Source organism: Pygoscelis adeliae, unplaced genomic scaffold (genome assembly GCF_000699105.1).
Source record: "Pygoscelis adeliae isolate BGI_AS28 unplaced genomic scaffold, ASM69910v1 Scaffold4, whole genome shotgun sequence".
Lineage (NCBI taxonomy): Eukaryota > Metazoa > Chordata > Aves > Sphenisciformes > Spheniscidae > Pygoscelis > Pygoscelis adeliae.
This window is the reverse complement of record NW_008824986.1, coordinates 18,242,036-18,248,941: the sequence shown is the minus strand read 5'-3', so window position 1 is coordinate 18,248,941 and position 6,906 is coordinate 18,242,036. Positions and strand designations below refer to the sequence as shown.

Sequence of the window (6,906 nt, the reverse complement as noted above, 5' to 3'; positions counted from 1 at the left end):
ATTAACTTTTTGAGACTTAAAAAAAGAAATCTGTCTCGGCTAGCTAGGATAACTCTGGACCATCCTCTAAGAAGAGTCACTAAACAGATTATCCAGCATTTTGTTTGCATAGTTTTTTGTCTGTGAACAAGCAACCTTTATTGTCTTGGTTTTTTTAATGATCCTTTTATATTCTTATGCTTCACTGCAGTATTACAAAAAGGTCTGGCTGGCTGCAGGGTACTTAATTAAAATTTAGGGGCAGGGAAGAGAGTGAAGGAGTCACCGGTCAAATAGGAACAAATTAGGGCATTACATGGTGTTCTGCTTTCTGGGTTTGAATATTAACCTATCATTTGCATCAGGAATGCTTTAATTAACATTTTTAATTGGGTTACATTTGTTGAAAAGCTAGACTGTGTTCTTTTCGTGTCCTTGAGGGTGATCATACCCATACTTGGCCATATTAGCACTCATATACTGGTTGTGTAAGTTCATACTTGTGTAGGCTACATATAAAACTATTAAATCTATTGAATGACTCTCATACTAGTTTTAATTTATATTTTAATACATGCATTCTTTGGGTTTAAGCTGATGAATGCATTGGAAAGTAATACTGTTGCCTTGAGTATTTTGAAGCCATAGGGAGTGAGTAAGGACTGTGTGAGGGTGAGCCTTTGGGGGTTTTGGGGTGTAACGTGAGTAATGAGGATAATGTGACTGGGAAGGGGTTAAGCAGCTTTACAGATCCTTCTCTCTTCAGTTCCTCTAAGTTGGGGTGCTGCTTCTGTAATTTTTTGAAGCTTTTCCATATGTAATGAGATTGCAAACAGCTGTTAGTAATCACCCTATTATAGTCATCCATGAATAACAGGATTGTTTGCTAAAGTGTTGTCGCAGAGTGCCTCTTGGATCTGTGTGTTGCTCCAAGTATAATGTGAACCTGTTGACTAAGGAATTTATTGCCTTCAAGTCAATTTGTGCAAGCTTGGTTTTGCAGCCAACCTCTTTTATAAAGAAAATACTCTAAGGAGGTACTGCATAATGCTTTAATCATGATAATTTTATGTTAAACACTCAATCATAAAATGTGATCGGAGTCTGCTCCTTCCCGTTAAAATATTCACATTATGAATAGCCAGTACTCACAGCAAAGCCTAGCTCTTTAGCCTAAGAGATAAAAGTAAGTTACAGAGATCTTGTTTGGGTTTGTATGTGTGTTATTCTTTGGTTCTTTCGATGGCAGTATTGAATCTGATGAGCCTAACTAGTTCCTTAACATTTTGGAGGACCTTTTGCCAAGTCTGCCAAACATAATAAATGTCCCTTTGCCGCAGCCTCTGTGGTTTTTTTTAATAGATGCAGTGTCAGCGTGCAGATCTTAGGAAGGGGAATGGAGAGGGGCAAACCCCTGAGTCTAGGTAACTGTTTTAACAGAAGGTTGGAGGACAAAGAGCCGCTGGGCTGCTGTTAGTGTTGTGCTGCAAGAGAAGCTGAGCCCAGCACTTTTTGGAAAGTGACTGTTTCGAGCTGCCAATAAGTTGCAAGTTTTTGTTGTGTAAGGGAACAGTTGTCCAAATAAGCCAGGGGCCTGCCGCCTGCTTGGCTCTTGGTATCTGCCAGGGAGGATCGGGAATGTGGGAGCTGAGTGTGTGATCAGGCACGAAGAAGGAGGTGTCTGAGCTACTAGTTCCCCTCACTTAAGTATCTCCTTTTATTGTCTCTTTTCTTGAAACAGAAAATTTAGAGGAACCCTGCTATGATTTCTCATGTGAGGAAATAAAAGTATTTTTATACAGTATCTGTGACTGAATGTCCATCAAGCAAATTTTATAACTGATTTGGGAACAGAAACTGCATTATTCCTTCCAGGTTCCAGCTGCAATGTGCCATAGTGTTAGAATCATAGAATAGTTTGGGTTGGAAGGGACCTCTAAAGGTCATCTAGTCCAACCCCCCTGCCGTGGGCAGGGGCATCTTCAACTAGATCAGGTTGCTCAGAGCCCTGGCCAACCTGACCTTGAATGTGTCCAGGGATGGGGCATCCACCACCTCTCTGGGCAACCTGTGCCAGTGTTTCACCACCTTCAGCGTAAAAAATGTCTTCTGTTCTTGAGAGTCAGGACTGAAAACGATTACCTTGTCTCCTCCTGAATATAATATTTGTTGCAAAAGGGCCAGAAAGCATTTTTCCTGTTACTGGTCTGTGTAACACAGATTCAGGATTGAATTAACAAGTATTGTGCATAATGTTTTTGTTCTATAGCTGCAGAATTGCATTGTGTCAGAAGTTTGCATAGAGCTTTGTTGCTTCTCTGGTTTATTCCAGTCAACAAGGAGGAAATAGTTTGAAGGTGTTTTGGAAGAAGAGGAAGAGAGGTTATCAGACACATTTTAAAGAAGAGCCTGCTTGCTGGTAAATCTTCACCCAGTCTTAGATATATGCATTCATATCTTCACCCAATCTTGATATACGCATTCAGATCAGAGAAATAGTCATTGAGTCATCTGGCAAGTATTAGTAAATATGAAGTGTATGTAGCAAGGATAATACCTTTCTTAAAAATACATAAGCATGTATGGACTTGAGGTGAACTTGTTTGAACATGCACTTTCTCTGAGCAAAGAATATGGTGTAAAACTAAAGGGTTAATCACTGTCATATACTAGGAAGCTTAGGTACTGATTTAATCTGTTTTATTAACGAGCTCTTTTCTTTCTTTCAAGTAGGAAAATCTAAATTCTTTAGCAAGAAAATAAATTAGAGAATATATTTCAGGAACCACAGTATTATTTTGTGCAGTGCATGTTATTGTAAGGGCTACAGTCCTGACCAGACACCTTCAGACATCAAACTGCTGTATCTCTCTGATGTGCTGTTTGATGCACATATTGATGTGCAATCTGACTACTCCTTTCTGATGTGCAATTTTCCTTTCCTAAATTAAACAATTTAAAAGCTACTGAAAAGCTATTCCCCTTGCCTCTGATGTTTGCTAATGTCTTAGAGTCCGTTCGTAATAAGTCTTAAACAAATTATAGTTTTATGACCACTGCCCACGAAGAATGTCCTGATGTTATAAGTGAGTTCTCAGACATGTTTGCTTAATACTGCATGTAACCTGTGAGCATCTGATGGCCTGGAGGATCTGATATGACCCACATGTTTGTTGTTCTGTGTGTGTTAGAAAGGTGGAAAGAAATTAAGATCAGCTGGGTCTGAGCAGCCTGATAACATCCAGAGGTACTGCTGGCCAATCTTTAAGATAAAGCCATTTAAGTTTATTTCAGTAATGTCTGCAAGTTCAGAAGGCTCAGGTACTGTGTCGTTATCTTTAAAGGAAAGGCACTACATTTATGCAGTGGACTAATTTTATTGCTTTACATTGGGTCTGAGATACTTGACCTATAATATATCCAAAATTTGAAAACATGGGTTGTGGTTTTTTTAGATTTTCCAACTTAACTGTGACTTAAAAACAGTTTTGTCTTTTTATATGCTAAGCAATCATATATTGCTTGTTACACAGAGTAACTACCTCTTTCAAAGAGCAAACATTTATTTGCTGTATCATCAAAACCCTTATTTCAGTTATGGTATGCAAGTCCTCCTGGCCTTCATTTCCTTCTGGCATTTCTCTGGTGCCCTCACCATGACAACCAGAAGCTTCAAAAAAGCAATGGTTGCACAGTTACCACGTGTGAAGACTGAACAGTCAGTTCAGCATCAAGGAGCTGCATGAACATTCAGTAGGGATAAACTCCCTGCAGCCCTCCCAGAGCGGCCAGGGAAGGTGTCGGCTGTTTCTGTGAGCAGGCAGCAGCACCATGCTGCTGCCAGTGAAGTGAGACTGTGTGAAAGAATTATCTAACCAGCAGGAAAGCTAACTACAGGTTTTAGCTAACAGGACTGTGTGTGTAACCTGATGGGAAATTAGGATCACAGCTTAAACTGCATTGAAGGATAGCTTACATCCACTTTCTATCACTGTATTTGAAGAAAAGCTACAGGTTAGAGTGAAAATGGAAAAGGATACATTCACTTAATTTATACATAAGATATACTGTTATATGAGATATAGTTCATTATTTTATTGATGTAAGAAAAAGTTGGAGTAGTCAAATTTGTGTATGAAGTGATGAGTTGAACAGCTGAAATATGTAAACATAAAAATGCCTGGTTATTGGAATTTAAATGCCTAATTTATGTTTTGAATTTACCAGCGAAAGTTTCTCGTGGCTTGTTGAGACCCATTCAATGTGCACTTGCCATTTTTACATACGAAACACACAGTTATTTGGAGCTTGTTTCTTTTTAAGCTGAGCAGTTTGCTGGCAGGATCTCGTCATGCTTTGCTTTAATTTCATGTTGGATAAAGAGAGCGCCTACCAATCCATTACAGCTCTGCAGGGTGTTTGGGGCAATTCTGGCTCGGTGCTGCCATACATGAGGGCACTGGTTCAGGTCTAGCCATCTGGATTGCAAAATCCTTTTTTTTTTCTTTTTCCTTTTTTTTTTATGCTGAGGTTAAAAATGTACTACTCTCCCGTGCCTCTCTCCTGTGCCTCTCTTCCTTCCTGCCTTGTGCATGCACATGCACCCCTGCCTCCCATGCTGGCTGGTCTTGCCCAAAGAAGTGGGGAGATAACAGTCCTGCTTAGCAACTCCTCTATTCAGAGGTCTGCCTTAGCATGCAGGCAGATTTTTTTCCGCAAAAACAAGCAAACCCACCTACACTTGAATTTTTTTTTTTTTCTGGCTATGTTATTTTCAAACCATCAGGACAGAGATGAAGGATGGTTTGATTTATTTTTTTCCCCAGCTTTTGCACTTGTCTAGCTTACTTTATTTTGTATTGAGTAAACATCCAGTATTTTCGCAACACCACTCCTATTTGGGACAGTTTATTTTCTTAAAATATCAAAGTCCTTTCAGTTCCTCACATGTTTCAGCTTCCACTGCTCTTTCCCCACAAGTTCAAAAGCCTTTCAGATCCTTCAGGAGCATCACCCTTTGGCCGGGAAGGGCTCACAACTTTATACATCTCCTGGGAACCTCCTCACTGGGCAGGCCTCTCACATTGCAGCTCCCTCCTCTGGCTTCGATCTTCTCTGACATCTTCCTGACTTCCTGCTGGGGAGTCGTGATCCTCTGCTCATTGCAATAGCTTATTTAATCGCATGCTTTCGTCATACGACCTGTGCAGCATTTCGTTCACTGGGGGAGATGAGCTCAACTTGGCACGTCATTTAAGGCAGGCCACAAAATGTCCCTTAAAGATCCCCTCTGAGCTGTGACAATATCCCGCTGAGCCTAGGACAGAACAGGGAGCCGGGCAAGTTCAGCATTTTAAGTGGGGGAGAATTTGTGCTCAGGGTAATGCTGTCTTAAATCAAAGCCATCCACTAGATCTCTATGAGAAACCAAGAAATCCCATTGCCTAACTTCCATTTCTATAGCTGCGGTGGTACAGGGTCAGTTCATACCCATGTCCTGCACCACAAATGCAATTGTGAGTTTTTCCCTGCTTCCTTACATCAACAATGAGTTACCTTTTCACTCCTCTCTTATTTCCATATTGCTGCTTTCCATTTGGTTTGAACTGTGGTTTTCGTTAGATATAGATGCCAACAGTTTCCAAATTGAATTTTTTTCCCATACATATTTCTAATCTTCCTGCTGGTTGTTAACTGCTTGGGTTTGGGTTTTTGTCATCTTGGGGGGTGTCTGCAGATCCTGTTGTACTTTTGGCACTATGTTCTTAAGATTATTCAAATCATTAAACAATCGGATCCATCCTCCTTTGCCTGATGGCTTTACTATGGTCCTATATGTATTTGAAGTTATTAATTATAAATAACACTTGCATCTGAATTAATTCCCTGGATAAGTGATAAGGAGATATAAAATAAAATGCATTTTAACAAAATCCACCATTTTTGTTTCATTCACTAGTTTTGTAAATTCTGCCCAATAAAGGCATCAGATTGGTCTGGTGAGAGCAGGAAGAGGGGTTTCCATTGCAGTACAAGAAATGAATAACAATTAAAAGCTGTATTAAATTTTAAGTCCTTTTTTTTTTTTTTCTTTTGGGGCTGTTAAATAATCCTTTGGTTAATTACACGCTCTTAACAGTGCCTGGAAAAACCTGGAAAGTTGTGACTGATGACTTTCCTTCTGGCTGCATCCAAAATGCCCTGTGAGAGCTCTGCCTGTCGTCTGTCCTGGTGCATTGCCACCACATGTTCTCTCACTCTCCCTACTCCTGTGCTTACTGAAAAAACAGCTAATCATGCTTGGAAATGTGTAAGATCCCTGATAAACTGAAATTTGATTTCTTCTAGCATTTTAAATTTCAGCAGTTATAGAATCATAGAATAGTTTGGGTTGGAAGGGACCTCTAAAGGTCATCTAGTACAACCCCCCTGCAATGAGCAGGGACGTCTTCAACTAGATCAGGTTGCTCAGAGCCCTGTCCAGCTTGACCTTGAATGTTTCCAGGGGTGGGGCATCCACCACCTCTCTGGGCAACCTGTGCCAGTGGTTCACCACCCTCAATGTAAAAAATTTCTTCCTTATATCTATTCTAAATCTACCCCCCTTTAGTTTAAAGCCCTTCCCCCGTGTCCTGTCGCAACAGGCCCTGCTAAAAAGTTTGCTGCCATCTTTTTCATAAGCCCCCTTTAAGTACTGATAGGCCGCAATGAGGTCTCCCCGAAGCCTTCTCCTCTGCAAGCTGAACAACCACAACTCTCAGCCTTTCTTCATAGGAGAGGTGTTCCATCCCCCTGATCATTTTCGTGGCCCTCTTCTGGACCCGCTCCGACAGGTCCGTGTCTTTCTTATGCTGAGGGCTCCAGAGCTGGACACAGTACTCCAGGTGGGGTCTCACCAGAGCAGAGTAGAGGGGCAGAATCACCTCG

The 6,906-nt window shown here is 40.8% G+C and overlaps 1 protein-coding gene across 3 annotated transcripts in view; it reads left to right on the top strand.

The window, feature by feature from the left end:
- Nucleotides 1-6,906, top strand: part of ADD3 (adducin 3 (gamma)) — a 69,055-nt gene that overhangs the window by 37,818 nt on the left and 24,331 nt on the right. The gene's annotated exons all lie outside the window — the stretch shown is intronic.